The sequence below is a fragment of the Anser anser genome (genome assembly GCF_964211835.1).
Source record: "Anser anser genome assembly, chromosome: 4".
NCBI classification, from domain to species: domain Eukaryota; kingdom Metazoa; phylum Chordata; class Aves; order Anseriformes; family Anatidae; genus Anser; species Anser anser.
Window position 1 is genome coordinate 18281432 of NC_139724.1, and position 17360 is coordinate 18298791.

Here is a 17360-nt window from a genome sequence, read left to right on the forward strand (position 1 = left end):
AGTTTTCCCCACACTTTATTTCAACAATAAACAGGTTATACCTAGACATTTCTAAAATGCTATTCATCCGCTTTTGCTTATTCTGGTTGCTAACCTGAAATCCTGACCCCATGAGATTTTTTTGGTTTATTCCCCCTGAATTGCTAGGGGAATGTTCTTCAAAGTTATTTTTGCCTATTTTACATACTTTTTAATATACCTAGTGACAGAAAGGGGTTTTCTCACCACCTCTAAGTCCCATTAAGTTCATGATACAAAAAGAATTACAAAGGTCAAGTGATTGGCTGTGGAATAAATTCCCTGTGAAATGCACTGTCTGATTTTTTTTATTCTCAGGTACGTATTCAGCTCTCTTCAAGAAGACTTTGTGCAGCAGAACCCTCTAGTGAGAGGGAGAGATTTCTCTTCCCTGAGGACTAACTTTCTTCTTTCTCAAGGGGGAGAACATTTCAAAGCACAGGTGCAGTAGGCAAATAAATGAGCTATATCAAGGCGGTGAGAACCTGTTAACTCATGCAAAAACTGACAGTGATCCTGCATTAGCATTTCTGTTTGGATCAGGAACGTACTTTCAGTGCAAATCTCCTAAACCTCCTCAGTTTACATGCTTTGGTTTGTATCAGAGTTGTCTCAGACCACACAAAATGGATCCCTCTAGATGAAACTAAAGCAGGAGATGTAAAGCAGAAGAGGGGCCAGACTAGAGCTAGTCTGAAAATAAAATCTCCAAAACATGTATAGCATGGATTATAAATCCTCTTCATGAATCGGTCTGAAAGAAATTTCCACATCTGTTCTTACTATGCATCACTACTTGTCAATACAGACATAGTGTCAGAACAAACAGGCCTTAGTAGGCCATGGGTACTTGTAGGGCAGCAGAGGGTGTTGTACAGCATTTGGTGAATCTCAAAAAGTTGTTGAACTGGCTAAAGCCAATCCTGGAAGCAAAAACCTGTCAAAGATGCACTTCACATTTATTTCTGTTCTATCTGTCTGTCACTTCCTACTGAAAGAATCAGCTATTCTTCCAATCGTAGTTAAAAGAGGCTCTTCTAAAGAAAGCTCTGGGGTAACTACAAAGCAAAAGTCTAGGCACAAACACCTCAAAGCCCCGCCTGACCTGGGGTCTGATCATAAAAGGATTGCTATGGGATGGCTGTGCTGACCTGAAACACAGCTCTCTAAAGTCTAGGGATAGATTCCATGCTGCAGGAATGAAGGCTGAAGGAATACAGTGTGCAAATGAGAGCTCCACCCATAAAGCAAGGTATGAAGTATTCAGACTGATGCTTCAGTGTTCTGAAGTACTCAGACTGATGCTGCCTACATTTTGCCAGAAACAACATAAGAAAGGAACAGCTTATGGTCCAAAAGTGGCTTAGAGCTCTTTATCTCATTTCCACACTACTGAGTTCCACTTATACAGGTGTGTATGCTCTGAATTAAAGGATAGCGTGCAAAAGCACTTATGCTGTAAATTCTGGTTAAATATAACCTACCAGTTGGGGTCCTAAATATGAAGGAGGGTTAAATAAATCATGTTTAAAAATATATATTCTGAATAAAATATTAAGCTCTTTCTTTATCAGGAGGATATGGTGAGGTGTTCTTAAAGGCTATTACATGCATTCCTTCCTTAGCTGCAGATTGACCATAAGGTCTCTTCATCACTGCTTTGCACATTTTGTACCAGAAGATGGTATAATGAATGGTGTATGTAAAGGTCATCAGATATTTAAGCCCAGAGTTTACTCCTAACAGTATTTAATATTTGATAGAAGTTCATTCTGACAAGTTAGAGTGGCTGTAAAATGTGGTTACCATGAATGCACCAGTGAAAGATGCTTTCTGAATGTATAATAATATATTTACTGCAAATATAGATAAAACTTATGAAACCTCCACAATTCTGTGAAGTGAGAAATGTTTTTCATATCTGCTATATTGATTTAAAAAGCTTAGAAACTCAGTAGTTATTCAAAACCATGCTTAGGAATCCTCTGTAGTACATTTCAATAACATACAGTATCAGTGAAGAACCTAATGTGTTATCCTACTGTTATCTTGTACTTACAGGTATAAGCTTTTTGATTGCAGAATATCTTCTCCATCCTTTTACTGTCCTTTTCTCAAAAACTGATTACCTACCCATGCAAACCACAGCACATTTTTCCTGCTTGGACACTGTGGTTTTGCCCCAGCTTGCAAAATTGTTAGATTTCCTCACTTTTGATGTCTGACATGCAGGTAGTCAAAAGGTTTGCTATACAAATTATTTGATTTATCCTTTAACATACACAGTACTAACTAACCCATGTAATTAATTTCCACATTACACAATTTAGATTGTGAATTTAGTGAGGCTTATTAAAATACTGGAAATATAGACCTAGCCACAGTCATGCATCAGATGGGTTGATGGGGAAAAAATTCTCTGCCAGCTTCACAAAATATCAGTCATCTGCTAATAGAATTTAGGAGAAAACTTCCAGTAACCGCAGGCTTTTTTGTAATCCTACCTGATAGCGTTTCTTTTGTAAACCACCATCCGAATGGATGATCAGCTGCTAATCAAAGAAATGTCTTTCCTGACTGTATTAATCTGTTACATATCTGCAAAGTGAAAAGCAGACTGGTTCTTCAGTTCAGTACAGTTTATCCACTATAAATCTAGTGAATACAACGTAGAAAAACAAATTTGTCTTTCACTGATTAGAATCAGCAGACTAACATGTATGCTCTAAGGACTGCTGAATAAATCAAGTCTGTGATGTTAGGTATGAAAGAAGTAATCTTTTTTCTTGCAGTTCTGGCTGCCACTGTGTGCAGTTTCAGGCTATGTGTAATCCAATATAATGGCCACCAGAAGGGGCATCTTTGCTCCTCATTTCTGCCTCCACTTGTGTGCTCTGGCCCGTTCCTTTGCATTAATGACTGTGTGGCCGGCTCTCAGTTCAACCAACTGATCTGACAGAAAACTACCCCACTGAAAAATAAATAAATTATTAAAAAAAAGAAAAAGAAAAAGAAAAAAGATTGTTTTGCTGTCAGATTAGCAAACTGAACAAATTCATCCTATGAACATATGACTCCAATAAAGCTTTTGGTATTAATACAGACAGCAAATTTGAAAGTTGTGAACTACTGCATTATAGAATAAATGGTAAGGTAATATAAGAAAATGTTTTTAAAACCATCTTTACTTCAACTAGTGATGAATGCAAGATTTGCTTTTGACATTTGCTATGTTGCTTGTAATATCTTTTCGTAAGTAAGGCACTGTTGACTGCAACGTTTGAAAGAAAACTGTTCATCAAATCCATTAATTTTTCCAATAAATTTAATGACTGCTCAATACACACAGAAAAGTAGTTTATGTAAAATTCACAGTTAATTGAAAAACACCACAGTTTATTGTTACAAGACTGAGAGTGGGTATCTCTGTATTTTTCCTTAAAATTTTGTATTACTCTAGTCTTTCAACAATTGAATGTTCAAAATATGGGTTCAAAATTTGCATTTGTAAAATAGAGACATGTTTCCAAACAAATTTCTTAGCTTGCTTTTTATCTCTTGACAAGTTGAAATTAATTTTCAGTGCTGTACATTATTTATTCATTATTTTCGTTAATATTTTAGGGAGAGTGTTGAGACATTGCCTTAAATTTAACTCATAGTCAAAGAAACTGCTGTTTGCATGCGTAGTTCTGTTATTGAAATTGCTTCACTGTTGTTCTGCAAAGGTTTGGATTACACATGACTAACTTTGTTCAGGTAGACACAAATGCAAGCTTTCAATATGAAATCAAGTACAACAGGAATGAGATGAGAAATATATTGCGCATACCAAATCTATACCTGGCTTAGTTCTTTTGCAAGCATCCACATATATTTGCTTCTAAATCACTGTTGAAAGACAGTTTTCCAAGGACAATTAGTACTCTTTAAGAACACTTCAGCAAAACGACCAGAACTGGGGCATGCACCACACTGAATTTCTAATTTTAGCAACTTACTTTTTAAGCTCATAGATTTCGCACAGAAATTTATTCTTGTACAGTAACTACTGCAAGTGACACCGCCCACCCCCAGTACTCAGTAACAATTAAAGGACACTAATGTCTGTGCAAACATTCAGCTATTTAACTATTTATCTGCAGCAGTCAAATACACTGAAAAAGTTACTCCTGTGACAGTCTAGGCAACTGTGAGACACAGGTGCATATTTATTTTAAAAAGCAAATAGATAACATGCACTGCAAACAGATTAAATGGATTCTCTTTATGAGGCACAATATGAAGGGAATTGGACAGCAAGTCAGCTGTAAAATTTGCTCCATTACACGCACCACCTAAACACATTTCCATTATGGCCTGTGACTTTTTTTCACCCCTCACACTAAAACTCAATTTTATGTGATGGAGATTTTAAGTACTCTGTGCTTACATTACCCGACATTGCAATATATTGTTTGTACTTTCAAATTTTTAATAACCTTACTGCTACCTCTTTGCTCCACAATTTTTAGCTCACATCTTTCGTGCTTGGTGGAGTACTTCTTCCAGTAACATCCTTTTGTGATTCATCCTTATAGTTTAATGTGTCACTCAATGAAATGTGACAAGATGGTTACAAAACAATTGATGGTCAAGATTAATTACTTAAGAATATTAATTTCCACTAGCAAATATGCATATTTTATTATGAAAATACATTTTTTCAATTATTTTTTTTCTCTACTGAGGAAAATTGTTCTAAAGATACTTATTTATACTTATTTAGAACTATAAAACCAAATACCTATAGATGTTAGAACATCTGTCATAGTAGGTATATATATATAATTTTACAAATAATATGGAGAGAAAGTGACAACTTTGGCCTGCATTATTTGTCATTTTTGCCTATAAAGTTAAAAACAGAGAAAGCAGACACATTTGAACATGACTGGGTATGCTCTGTGGGAATGCCACTTCCATTAGATTACTCCTATATCCTTAGAAGCTTTAAATTATAAAAAGATGTGGTAAGTTAAATATTAGTTTAATCTTGGTTTATAGAATAAAGTTGTCACATTTCAGCCAACAAAAGATGTAAAAATGACAGAAAGGCTGTTTTCAGGCTATCCTGACCACATTTTCCAGTGTTATCCCAGATAATTTGTGCTAAATCTGTTGTTTGAGCATATTTCTGTTTAGAACACAGGGCAAAAGCATGTTCCGCTTATCTCTGGCACAGCCACATGAACATTAGCTTGTATTTTGCAATCTGCAAATGACACTATTTGGCCTATAGGCTAAAAGGTTCAGGAACATTCAGAGTTATATGCATCAATCTCTGTTCCTTGAACTATAAGAGAAAGCCTTCATATGAAAAGCTCCCTTCCCACATTCAGTACTGCGGGGACACAAGGTGTTCTGACCACTTTGTCTCTTCTATTCCTTTCACTAAATCTCCTGGCTTAATCATTCACCTTATTTGATTCTTCAACTTGCATAAGCAATCACTTGTCTATGAGAAGCAGCTTACAAGAAAGGGAAATGCTGCTGAAAAGCTTATCATCTGGCTAAGCTTTAGTATTTCAGACCACCTTTCAGACTCTGTTACTTTGAAGAGAAATATATGTAAATCTACTGAAGATTTACAATTGTCAGTGGAAGAGTTTTGAGGTTAACAAGTTTTTCTGTAACCCTATCAGCTTGTATTTTGCCTCCATCCCAAATGTTGGCAGGTAAATTTTGTGCATCTCAACAGTTTGCATGCTAGGGCTTTAGCTTAAGCTTCTGTATTTTCTAAATGCTAACCATCCTTCTTTGATCTCTGTGAGGCCCTGTCAGGTAGAACTTCTGTTAAATCCTTGAATTTCTTTGGTCTCAGTTTGGCTTCACAATAATAACCCCAGTAACTGTGTACACCCATCCCCTGCATTTTATTGTTTTCAGAGAAATACCTGGAGAGTTAAAGGTCAAACGGGTGGAGGTAAAAGGTAGCTGAACATATAGAATACTTCTACTGTGTAATTTAACACTTGCCACAGACAAAATGTTTAGACTTTTTGCAAAATACAAAGATGTAAAAACAGCCTTCACTCACAAACACTTTAAAAGTTGTATCACTTTTATTACTCTAGTAATATAAAGAAGTAAATTTTGCTTCAGTTCTCTAAGCTCAGGAAAGTCTCTAGAGGAACCAACAGAGTAACTCATTATAACAATTTGGGAATTGTCAACAGAAATCTCCAACTCCGTTCTTTGTGCAGTAAGTTTGCAGATGCAAGACAGCATTAAAAGTTAATTTATTAATTTTTAAATTATGGTACACAATGCACTGTATTATTGCCATCAGACACTAATTTTCCCCTCAAGTTATACAGGGTCATCTCATTCTCTCTGTTTTTTCATGGTTTGTTTATATATATTATTGCCACATGGATAAGTATTTTTAGTCAGTTTTCTGCAATATATTTCTGCTTACCTGGAGATCTGGCATCATGTTCCATTTCAGTAAAAATCGATGGGAGCTTTCCCAGAAAAAGGTGAAGGTGAATGGGGATGTATGCATTTCATGTGCTGATCTTTCACTTCACTAGGAAACAACTAGGGCTTATAGAACCTAACAAAAGACAAGTGATACCTGTGTTATCCCAGATCAAAAGGAATACCATTTGCATGTTGTGATCTAAGTCAGGTTTACTTTCATTTCCTTCCTGAGTAAAATTATTCATCCAACTGTGATATTTTACTGATATTTACATGAAATTTTCAAACACTTAAATGAACGTAGTCTCTATAATAGTTACAAATCAGAAAATGTTTTGCAAACTAAGGTTTTAACTGTTGAATGTAAGCATGTGTATGTCTTTATTTGTCTCTACAGACATAAAGCACAGCAGGGCAAAAAATGCTGAGAACTGTAGCGTCTACCCATAGTGGTCTCTCCTAGGCGAGTAAAAAAACAGACCATGAACGTCCTGCTTTTCAGCTGCGATGACGCACCCCAGGAAAGCAGAGGCAATGGCATCTTAGTGCCTTTGCTTCTACCAGTCCCGAGCTGTCAAACTGCCCATTTGCTTGGAACACCTCCAGCAACTCGACACAGTGGAGATGCAGGGGTTTCCTATCTGTGCCCTTTACCATAACCGTCAGACAGAGAGCAGCTTTCATTATCAATGCTAATACTTTTCTTTCACCTTACAGTGAAGAAAATGGCCCCTGGTGGGTCTCTTGGCTGCCATAAAGCCCTGTTTGTGTTTCCCCAGCAAGCAAGCACAGCCATATAGGTTTTACAGCAGGAAAAAGACTAGAATATTGTTACATGGGTTTGCTGATGTCACTTGATCTGACTAGCCACCACAGCACCAGTCAGCTAGCTATATTACTGAAAGAAATTTCTTGTTTACTGACTCCAAAAGAGCATGGAGGCCTCAGCAGAGCACATAGAGCCCGTAATGCAGTAGAAAGGTCACCAAGCTTCATACACATGTATGTCTTCATAAATGTGTATGTGTGTGTGTGTGCACAGTTTCTCTTCTCCCAGGTACCTGAGGAGGTGGCAGAGCGGTGTTATCACAAGCCCTGCCAGGGGCACAGCACAGCCCAACTGCTGCCTCAGGGCTGGGGAGCTGGGCCCATCATGGGGCCAGGCCACCATGGCAGGGCCTCACAGCCTAGGCCCATCCCACCACCCCAACTAGGCCAGGCTGGGACAAGCCAGGCAGGGCTCTGGGTTATACACAGTGATATATGATAATATTTTTTTCTCTCTTTTCAGTTAACATGGACTTTTTATGTTGTTAATCATATGTATTTCTAAGCATCTGTCTTAGTGATCAATCTTAAACCAGACTGCCCAGACCTGACATGAAGGCAGCCTTCAAGAAATATTCATTCTGGTGAGAGAACAAACATAATGCTTCATTTATACTGATATGAATATTTATACAGACATGAATTATTTTTTTTTAATTTATCAGTGTGATATGGTGTTATTACATCTTTCTATGCCTGTTATTCAGTTGGGGAAATAAAGAGCTCAGTCTCTGCTAAGATATCATTAACTTAACAGAAGGCCTAGAAGCTGGTGACAGGAGGAGGGGGAATGGGCTAAAGTTGCACCAGGGGAGGTTTAGGTTGGATATTAGGAAGAACTTCTTTACTGAAAGGGTTGTTAGGCATTGGAATAGGCTGCCCAGGGAAGTGGTTCAGTCACCATCGCTGGAGGTCTTTAAAAGACGTTTAGATTTAGAGCTTAGTGATATGGTTTAGTGGAGGACTTGTTAGTGCTAGGTCAGAGGTTGGACTCTGTGATCTTGGAGGTCTCTTCCAACCTAGATGATTCTGTGATTCTGTGATTTTTCACGAGCCATCAGTTATCTCATCTTTTTAAAACGTGCTGCAGTTCTCTATATGTCCTCCAGGTGTAGCATTTTCACAGTTCATAAGCTGTATCTGTCGCCGCTGAAACCCTACCCACACTATAGTTAAACAACGATGCTAACTTGCATCCAAACAGTCCCAGTGACTTCAAAAGATGTGTGGAGGGTTTGTATCAATATGGTACCTGGCTCCATGTCTATAAATAAACCACTAATTTCAGAGTAAAATCCTAGAAAATTAATAATAATAATAATAATAATAATAACCTGCGTGGTATCTTTTTTTAACTTCAGAAAAATTATTTATCAAAGCAACCTCATCAGAGTACATTAATAGAACTTATACTACTCTTCTGAATGTATTGCTCATTCTAACTTTTTTAAAGTAATAATGTAGTGGCTTTCCTAATAATATATTTAAAACTAGTTTACAAATGTAAAGAATATCCTATCTGAGAACCTCAAAATTCATCCTGATTTTGACAATCATCATCTCACAATATGTTAGGGTGATCAGAATAACCTTGTTTTACAGAGAGAGGAAATGAATCATATAGGTTGAGGAACGTATTTTTCTCAGGTGTCCTCTAGTGTCATGTAACTGGGAGTTTGGATACCTAAATAAGAACCCTGCATACTGTTCTGTTTCTCTAATTTGATGCATATGCAGGGAACACTTTGCTAAATCAGACATCTTTAAACATGCATTTTTTCTAGTTAGTTCTTGTGGGGGGAGAAGTGTAAACCTCTTTTTTCTACTGAAGATGTGAATCTCTAGATAGAAAATCTAGTATGACCATATACTAACATTTGCATTTCCCAGTTACCCTCTTGAGTTTGAATCCTGTCTCCAATTAAACTAATATTCACTATTTGTACAGTCATAATGATCCTTTTATTCCAAGAATTTTCATGTGGTTCTTATACTTGTTCATGAGTATCAGAAAGGACTGATAATCATAATACAGACCTAATACCACCACTGCTACAAATGGAACAAAGCTGGATAATAACCAAATTGAAGAAAAGTCATTGGTGAAATTCTCTGTAAATAACATTCTGATTCTTGTAAAGGAGACTAATCAGAGCTCACACTGCATAGATACTCATCCGCCCACAAATACTTGGCTGATCACACCAAAGAACACTCATAATTTAATGTATGAGAAAGAACCACACATTTACAAAACTATAATGGAGCAATTTTATGACTTTTCCATTGTAATATTACATCTGTAATACTGTAGCACAAAATCAGATATTGTTCTGGGAATGTCCAGTCAGAGCTAGTAAATTACTGTGTATAAACAAATGGTAAATAAAGTTTTATGCTTTGGGCAAGTTTGTTTTGGTCTGTTTTATTTTTTTTTAAGTGGAGTGAAATCCAAGAAGCTTGAGAAACTTTTAAATTAGAATTTTTGGGGTGTGAATTTGGTGTATTAATTTTGTAGATGTTTTACCTCCTTTCCCCTTGGGTCTGTTCTGTAGTGGGATGTAAAGGAAAACAAACCGGCTAACGGGGCTAACGTTTCTATTCTTCTAGCATGAAGAATGGCCTTGTGCTGTGCAGAAACTCTTGCAAGTGGAAAGTGGAGCTGTCTGGGAAAAGAAAGGGGCTGTATTTGAAACCTGTTTATCTGATAAAGGATAGAGAGGGCAGCTAAGAGTCAGGCAGCCATTCCCCATCAAGGAACCGCAGGTTCCCTGTGGAAGATACTGGCAGCTCTGCAGCTCACCTTACAACAGCCAGGAACCAAAGGGAGTGTTTCAAGGGCCCTGATACTATTATTGATTCCTGATGGTTGCTATTTTGCATTTTTTTACAGATATTCCTACACTGTATAAACAAGCGATCAGCTTGAACCAACTGGAGCCAACAGTAGCTGTATAAAAATGAGTATTGATAACATCAAAATAGGTAAAGCAACTTGTCTATTGTCTTTGTTTGCCAAAACACAACTAGAGCATAGATCTGTCTGGGTTGGGAAAGTATTGAGCTAAAAGTGAGCTAAACTTCAGCATAAACATACAGATCCACATTCTTCATCCAGGTTGAATCTTTATGTACATGCTGGGGTGGGGCATGCTGCCATTCATCCTGGAACTATGATTCCACAAATGTCCAAGTCAGGCGCTGTTAAGACTATACTGCAGCTCCTGTCTGGGACAATACGTATGTTTTCTTTTATGAAATTCAGAAACCAGGTAGTGTATCTCATCTGAAGTTAGTGTGACCGCTTAAAACAATGATAAACACATAAAACAATGTACTCAGAACTTACAACAGATGAGTTTCTAGTAGAAGAGAATTCACAGCTGTTGCTCTGACGTATAATGGATAATTGTATTGCCTGTTGCTCACAGCTAAGCCTGAAAACAAAAAAAAAAATTCCCAGTTTTCTCCAATTTTCAATTCCTTTTATATAACTATATGCATGTATTTTCTACTGAAGGAGGACATGCCAAAAATATTTGTTCAATGAATACACTTTCAGTTGGTTTTAGAAAAACATTGAAAGAAAAAGTTAACTTTATTTTTCAAGAGAATTTACATTAGACTCTGTAACATGTATAGAAGTCATATAAATTGATTTTAATGACCTTTTATTCTCATTATAGTGTAAATATTCATGCTTTTAATGAATGAATTTCATACCAGAAAAGCATGAATATAGTATACTAATGATGATACCAAGTGAAAAATGATAGACATACAAAATAGATAGATAGATAGATAGATACAAAACTCTTGTCTTGCTTGACTGAGTCAAGAAAGCAGTTAAATACTATCTCTGAGTGGCACTGATGTCTAAACAGGTGTATTCCACTCTAGGTAGAAAGGCATCAAAACCGATTTTACTTAAGTTGATACAACCTCTGTTTAGAGACAGGGTCAAGTGTTTTTCTTCAATGATTTCAGGCTTAATAAGCTGTCTTTTTCTTAATGACCTCTGGAAACTCTACCAAGAACCAGCAGTTCCACATTATAACATCTCTGGTTTACTTAAAGCCTGAACACTGTGCAGATAGCTGCAGTAATGGCTATCTCAGCTGACCTGCCAGTAACCCCTGTTTTGACCTGTAGGAATCACCCTCTCTGTAGAGGGCAAGAAGTTATTTCAATCCATCTGCTCCAATGGAAAAGTTTTAGGTAGAAAACATTTCTAAGCCTCGCCTGTGTTTTTACAAGCTGTGTTTCCCTGAAGATTTAATTCTGCAACTAGAAGCAATCTAGGTTACCCTTCCCTTAGGAAAAAAAAAAGTGTAATAATTCAAGCCGTCTAACTTGAAAATTTATTTTTTCAATTGCCAGAAGTAGGGATTACTTCAACTGAGATGTTTGCTATTCTTTCCCACAGAGGCCAACTAATTCAGCAGCTCTGGAAATCTTGTATGCTACCATTTGCACTGCTGTTTGCAGCATTGCAGCATTCATTGTCACTATATTATTAAAAGCTGTATAAACATCTTTTTACAAAAGACAGAGTATTCCTTACTGCTGTCAAGAACATTCCCATTTTCAACAGTGTCTTTTTAATCAAAACAAATTCATAGCAGTCAAGACCAATAACGATATTAAGGGCTAAACAGGTACAAAGCTACTATAAAGTTTTCATAGCGTTTACAGCCTATTTCCAAAAGCGGTTATATTCCTAAGTACTTTTGTGGATCTGGCATCATTCCTTCTTCAGCAAGATGGCAAAGTCTGCCCTAAAACAAATACACTTACATGCTCTTGCTGAGACTGGATTGATTGTAGTGGGGCAAGAACTGCAAAGGGACTGTTTTCAAAGTCAAATTTGAAGCACAGTGCACCTGGCCCATAAGAGTTTGGCTTCTGAGGCTCAAAGGTGCCTCACTCAAAAGACAAACACATTTAAGATAGTAGTACCTTTTCAGAGCATACCATACAATATGCTATTTCTATGTTGCTGAATAGTCTCTTTTCAAAACTAGATTGTCTGCGAAACTGTAATAAGAAAATTTGTTCCATTGTTAGACAGTTATCAATTTTTATATTGGAATACATTGGACAGCAGAGCACAGTATAACCCGAGATGAAACTGAGTTCTACTGCAGTATAATAAACATATTATTATCATGTTTTCTCAGCGCAAAATATATCTTCAGTAAATCATTTCTTTCTCATTTAAGTAGCATCTTGTAAAATACATATTTAAAAAAAAAGATCATAAGAAACAATACCAGTAAATATGTTATTACATCTCATGACAGCTAACAATACGATATTTTTAGAAAATAATGTGATATGCAAGCAATAAATTAATATATTAATCCCATATTTTGCTGGGTAAATATGCTTGCTCTTGGAATTATTGAAAAATAATTAGTTATTTAAAAATAAATTAAAGCTCATTAATATTTACTTAATAAGTGTTATGATAGTATCTTGGCAAAACATGATTGCTCTGTGGTTTTTGTTTCTTGGCATTATTCGTTTGGGCAATGGGAAGGAAGGAGCAGTTGAATGTAAGGCACCTCCACAGTTAGTACGCATACATACTTATAAAGGAAGTGGATCTCTTCTGCACTAAAAACATGATAGTTGACAAAGTGTAGGACAACTAATTGACCTCTTTTTTACCCCAGGAATAAAGAACTAGCACATTCATTAACTAACATAACATAAATCAAGTCTGAGATTCTGTTTTTCTCCTTTTCTCAAGATTCAGAGGGACTTAGGAGACCTTTTCTATTACTTCAAAAGTAGGCCATCACTGAAGTGACCATGGCTTATGTCTTTCTTGCCCTTATCCTGACTTATTATTAATATGATTAATATTTCCCCATATTTCCCACTTTGTGGCTTTGACTTTTTTTCAGTGCTTTTAGTAATAATTTTAATTGACAATCTTTGTAAAGCATTTAATAGAAAAAAAAATTAGGATAATAAAATCTTTAAATCTGTCTGGTTTTCCCCTAATCTCTGTAGTCACTAGGAAGTGCGAGGGCCTAGGCATTTTCAGATACTTTGAGAGATCTAGATTCATTTATCTTTATTATCAAGTCAGCAACTACAGCTTGCTATTTTTCTCTCTCCAGAGACTTTTTGGAAAATTTTATTCCTTTGTTATATATACTTCTGGTCCTTTTTGCAGTTCGGACCTGAGCGTAGTCCATGCTTTAACCTGTTCTGTTTTATAAGTGGTTCTCTACAACTATCACATTGCTCTGTCAAGCTAACGAGAAATTAGTTCTGCCTTGTTACCACACTACAAAATCTCTGAATTGCACTGCCCAAATCACATCAGTCTTCATTAAAATCTTACATATAAATTTAAGTAATGAATTGAAGACAGGAATTTTCATCTAACCAACCTGGTGCATCACAAAGCATGTGAAATTATGTAGGTGCATTGGTACATATGTTATTTAGTGAAACAAAATTTACAAAGCAGCTTGCCCAATAAAACAAGTTATTACTTTGTTGGGTTTTTCTTCAATCTTTTGGACAAAATATACCATAGTATATATAGTTTAATTTTTTTAATATAAAATTATTGGTTTTGATTTCTCCTAACGGTTACGTAGCAGCAGGCTATGTGCTCTTACTTGGATAAGAATTCTTCAGATAACACAACATGCCATGCCATTGCTGATTTGAATAGAACATCAATACAAGTGGTATTTCATCCAGTGAATGTGACATTCCAGAATGCGAATGTGAATAATATGAGTAAATTCCTGCTTTGAAGTCAGCGGTAATTTCCAATAGACCTAAGCAAAGGCCACATTTCATCTTCAATGAGTTCTACAATCTGTCTCTAAATCATAGAATTATAGAATGGTTTGTGTTGGAAGGGACCTCAACATCATCTAATTCCCTGTCCCCTGCCATGGGCAGGGACATCCCTTCCTAAATATCATTGTAAAATCTAAAAGTAAATAATTGACAAGTCAGGTTAAGACAGAATGACTTGACAACTGTGAAAATCATCAGAAATTCATATATCTGAGTGGATTTCTGTTTGATATTGGTTAATATTTAAACTGAAATAAAATAAATGTGATCTCAACCATTATGAGAAAACAGACTAGACATGGGGAGAGAGCTTATATCACAAAAAAAATATGCATACCTTTTAAACTAGATAATCCTGTCCTCAGTCAAGGTTATCCCCTCCCATGCAGATTTTCTAATGTTTAATAAGTGATTACACCATAACTTATAAATGTTCAAAAAAATCAGTATGTATGGTAGCATCTCTCTCACTTCCTATCCACTTCTTTCTTATCTCTCTCTCCCTCTCCCCAACTCTGTCCCTCCTTTCTCCTTTCAGTATGACTTGTCTTATATCTATGAAAAATATAGATTATTTTTTTCTGTAGGAGAAGAATTAATGTAGCCTCTCTCTCTTCTGTCTGGTAACCTATTTTCATGAAATTTCATAGATCTTTTACACCTCTATCCTAGTGTTAAATTTACTCTGCAAATTGTTTTTTTCTGTTTGAAAGATACTAAGGTCTTCCAATGCTCTCAATCATATTTACCCACAAAATGCATACCTGTGTTGTGTTTGCTGTCATTCCTTAACAAAGCAGGCTGAAGAACAAATTGGATGATATTTTTTGATGTTATCATTTTATGTGGATATGTAAATCTCATTGAAATGCCACAAAGAAATCCCAAGGTTTTATTGGGTGGGGTGTTTTTCATGTATAATAAAACAACTGCCAAGAATAATCTGAAGTGGTCAACCACAAAAACCACTAGTCAGATATTAACAAAGTAAAGTTAAATAACTTACGCCTCTGTCTTTGGAACTGACAATACAAGAATACAGATGCTTATTCTATGAGGTCTGAAAAATTAACACTGTAAACTTATTGTATTGGGTCCTCCATGAAACACACAGATTCTTAATCCCAATGACTGTTCCCCCATTCTCGTTTTTTTTTTTCCTGCACTTCCTTCAGATGTTTGAGTGATTGTACTCTACCAGCAGAGATTCTTCAGAAAATTCACTAAATTCACCACCGAGCTTCATAACAGCGGGGACATAACTTTAGGTGATAATGGTACTATAAGGTGATATTTAGGCACTTAGCATCATATGAATTCAGAACAACTCAAGAGTTCATCCTTGGAAAAAAAGTCTGAAAGTATGATTATGAGCTTTGAAATTCACAACTGATTCTGTGTCCATGGTAATTTATGAGTTTTCAGTGTTCTTTGATCAGATGCTTTTAGCTGTGCATACACAGCAAATGTTAAAATTAAAAGTTAAATACACAATTTCAGTTTTTTTCAAGGATGAAATACACTACAGATAGATGGTTTCCACTCTTGAAACCTGCCATGCCTCTCTGAGGAAGCAAACGTATGTTACTGAATAGTAGAACTGGGGCTGACATTAGAAGCATAAATTACAGTTACACATATAAGTTTTCATGCATACATATCAAATAGCTAACAGATACAGTATGTGCGAGTGAGCATGTGTGTGTGTTACAGTGAGAAGAAAATATTGACTGGGAAAATTAAATGTTATATAATTTCACAGTATTTGATAAAGAGGTCATCATGTGTTTTATAATTGCAAGCACATTGAATATATTTATTATCTAGCTGTAGGAAATTTATAAACAGAAACTGAGTATTGATTGAAAGTTATTTGCTTTGCATTGGATATTACTATAAAAACATAAAACTGGAAGCAGAGTCCTGTACAACAGAAGTAAATGGAAAAATATCCGTTTTATTTGGGTCAAAATTTCATCCTACTTGAGATAAATGTCCATATTTAAGGACATAAACAGTGTCTACTGGACTGAAATATATGAAAAGATTTAAAAGATATAAGAACCAGAAACTGTTATTACACCACATCACTCAGGTGTGCATAAACAAAATATTGCTTTTCAAACTACACTTCAAAGTTCCCTGTTTTCTGCCATATTGATTATTTTGGAAGTTTATTTAAAAGTCTAGGATAAAGGCAGAAGCAAATTCTGTAGCTCTAGGGTCTTTTTAGCTGCTTGCTGGAGTCTTATTGTAGGGCAAATACGCTCCAGGTGCTTCTGTTCTGCTCTCCGTCTACTCTCTGTTCCCAGAATGTGACTGAAGTGAGTAGCAGCATTTAAAGTCTTTAACCTTTAGATAGTCCTAAAAGCATTCCACATCCTCCTGAATATCACATAAGCCAATGTGGTGTTATACACACTAGACCCATAGCCACATCTGATTTCCAGCATGCAGAGCCTTACTTGGAGGCTTTGATAGACTGTTAGAAATGACAAGGAAAACAATATAAGTGCTGCACATAGATTAGCAGATCATTATTAGCCCTTTGCACACTAAAAGCTGAAACCTCCTTGATCCTGGACTATAAAAAGCCTTCTGAAGCATTTTGAGCTTCTCTTTGATTCTTGGCCCAAGCTTTAATTTTCTCACAGTGCTGAAGCTCTGGGTTTCATTAGGGATATCATCTCAAATTCCTTTGTGCCTCTACTTGTTTGGAAGTGTTACTTCCACCCTCTTCTATGAATTCTTCTCCAACCATGTCAAAAGTTAAATGATGATATCAAAAGGCTTCAATGTCTGTTAATGATCGTTGTTTATTTTTTTGCATCTAATACAACTTGGTCTTATTTTTCCTTTGTAATATAACAAAACCTATCATAAAATAAGGGATTTGTTATCACATTGTTGTCAATTTTTTTCCCAGATTCTATATTTTGCTGCATTTTCAGCTGATAAGTTTGGATTTAAAGCTACTTTATACATTTTACAGACTTCCATTTGTCTTTCCAAGTATGAACTGCTTGTGGAAGATTTCAGCCAAAACAGCACAGCCTCTTCTGCGACTGAGATTCTGGGACTTACCAGTCTTAAAAATTCTTCCACTGGGAAGCTTCATATTTGCATTTTCAAGAGCAGAAATTGAAAACTAGTTTAGGCAGTAGCCCTGATGTGAGGTGCACCATACTCTGTGTCTGAAAAATTCACCTTATTGCAGG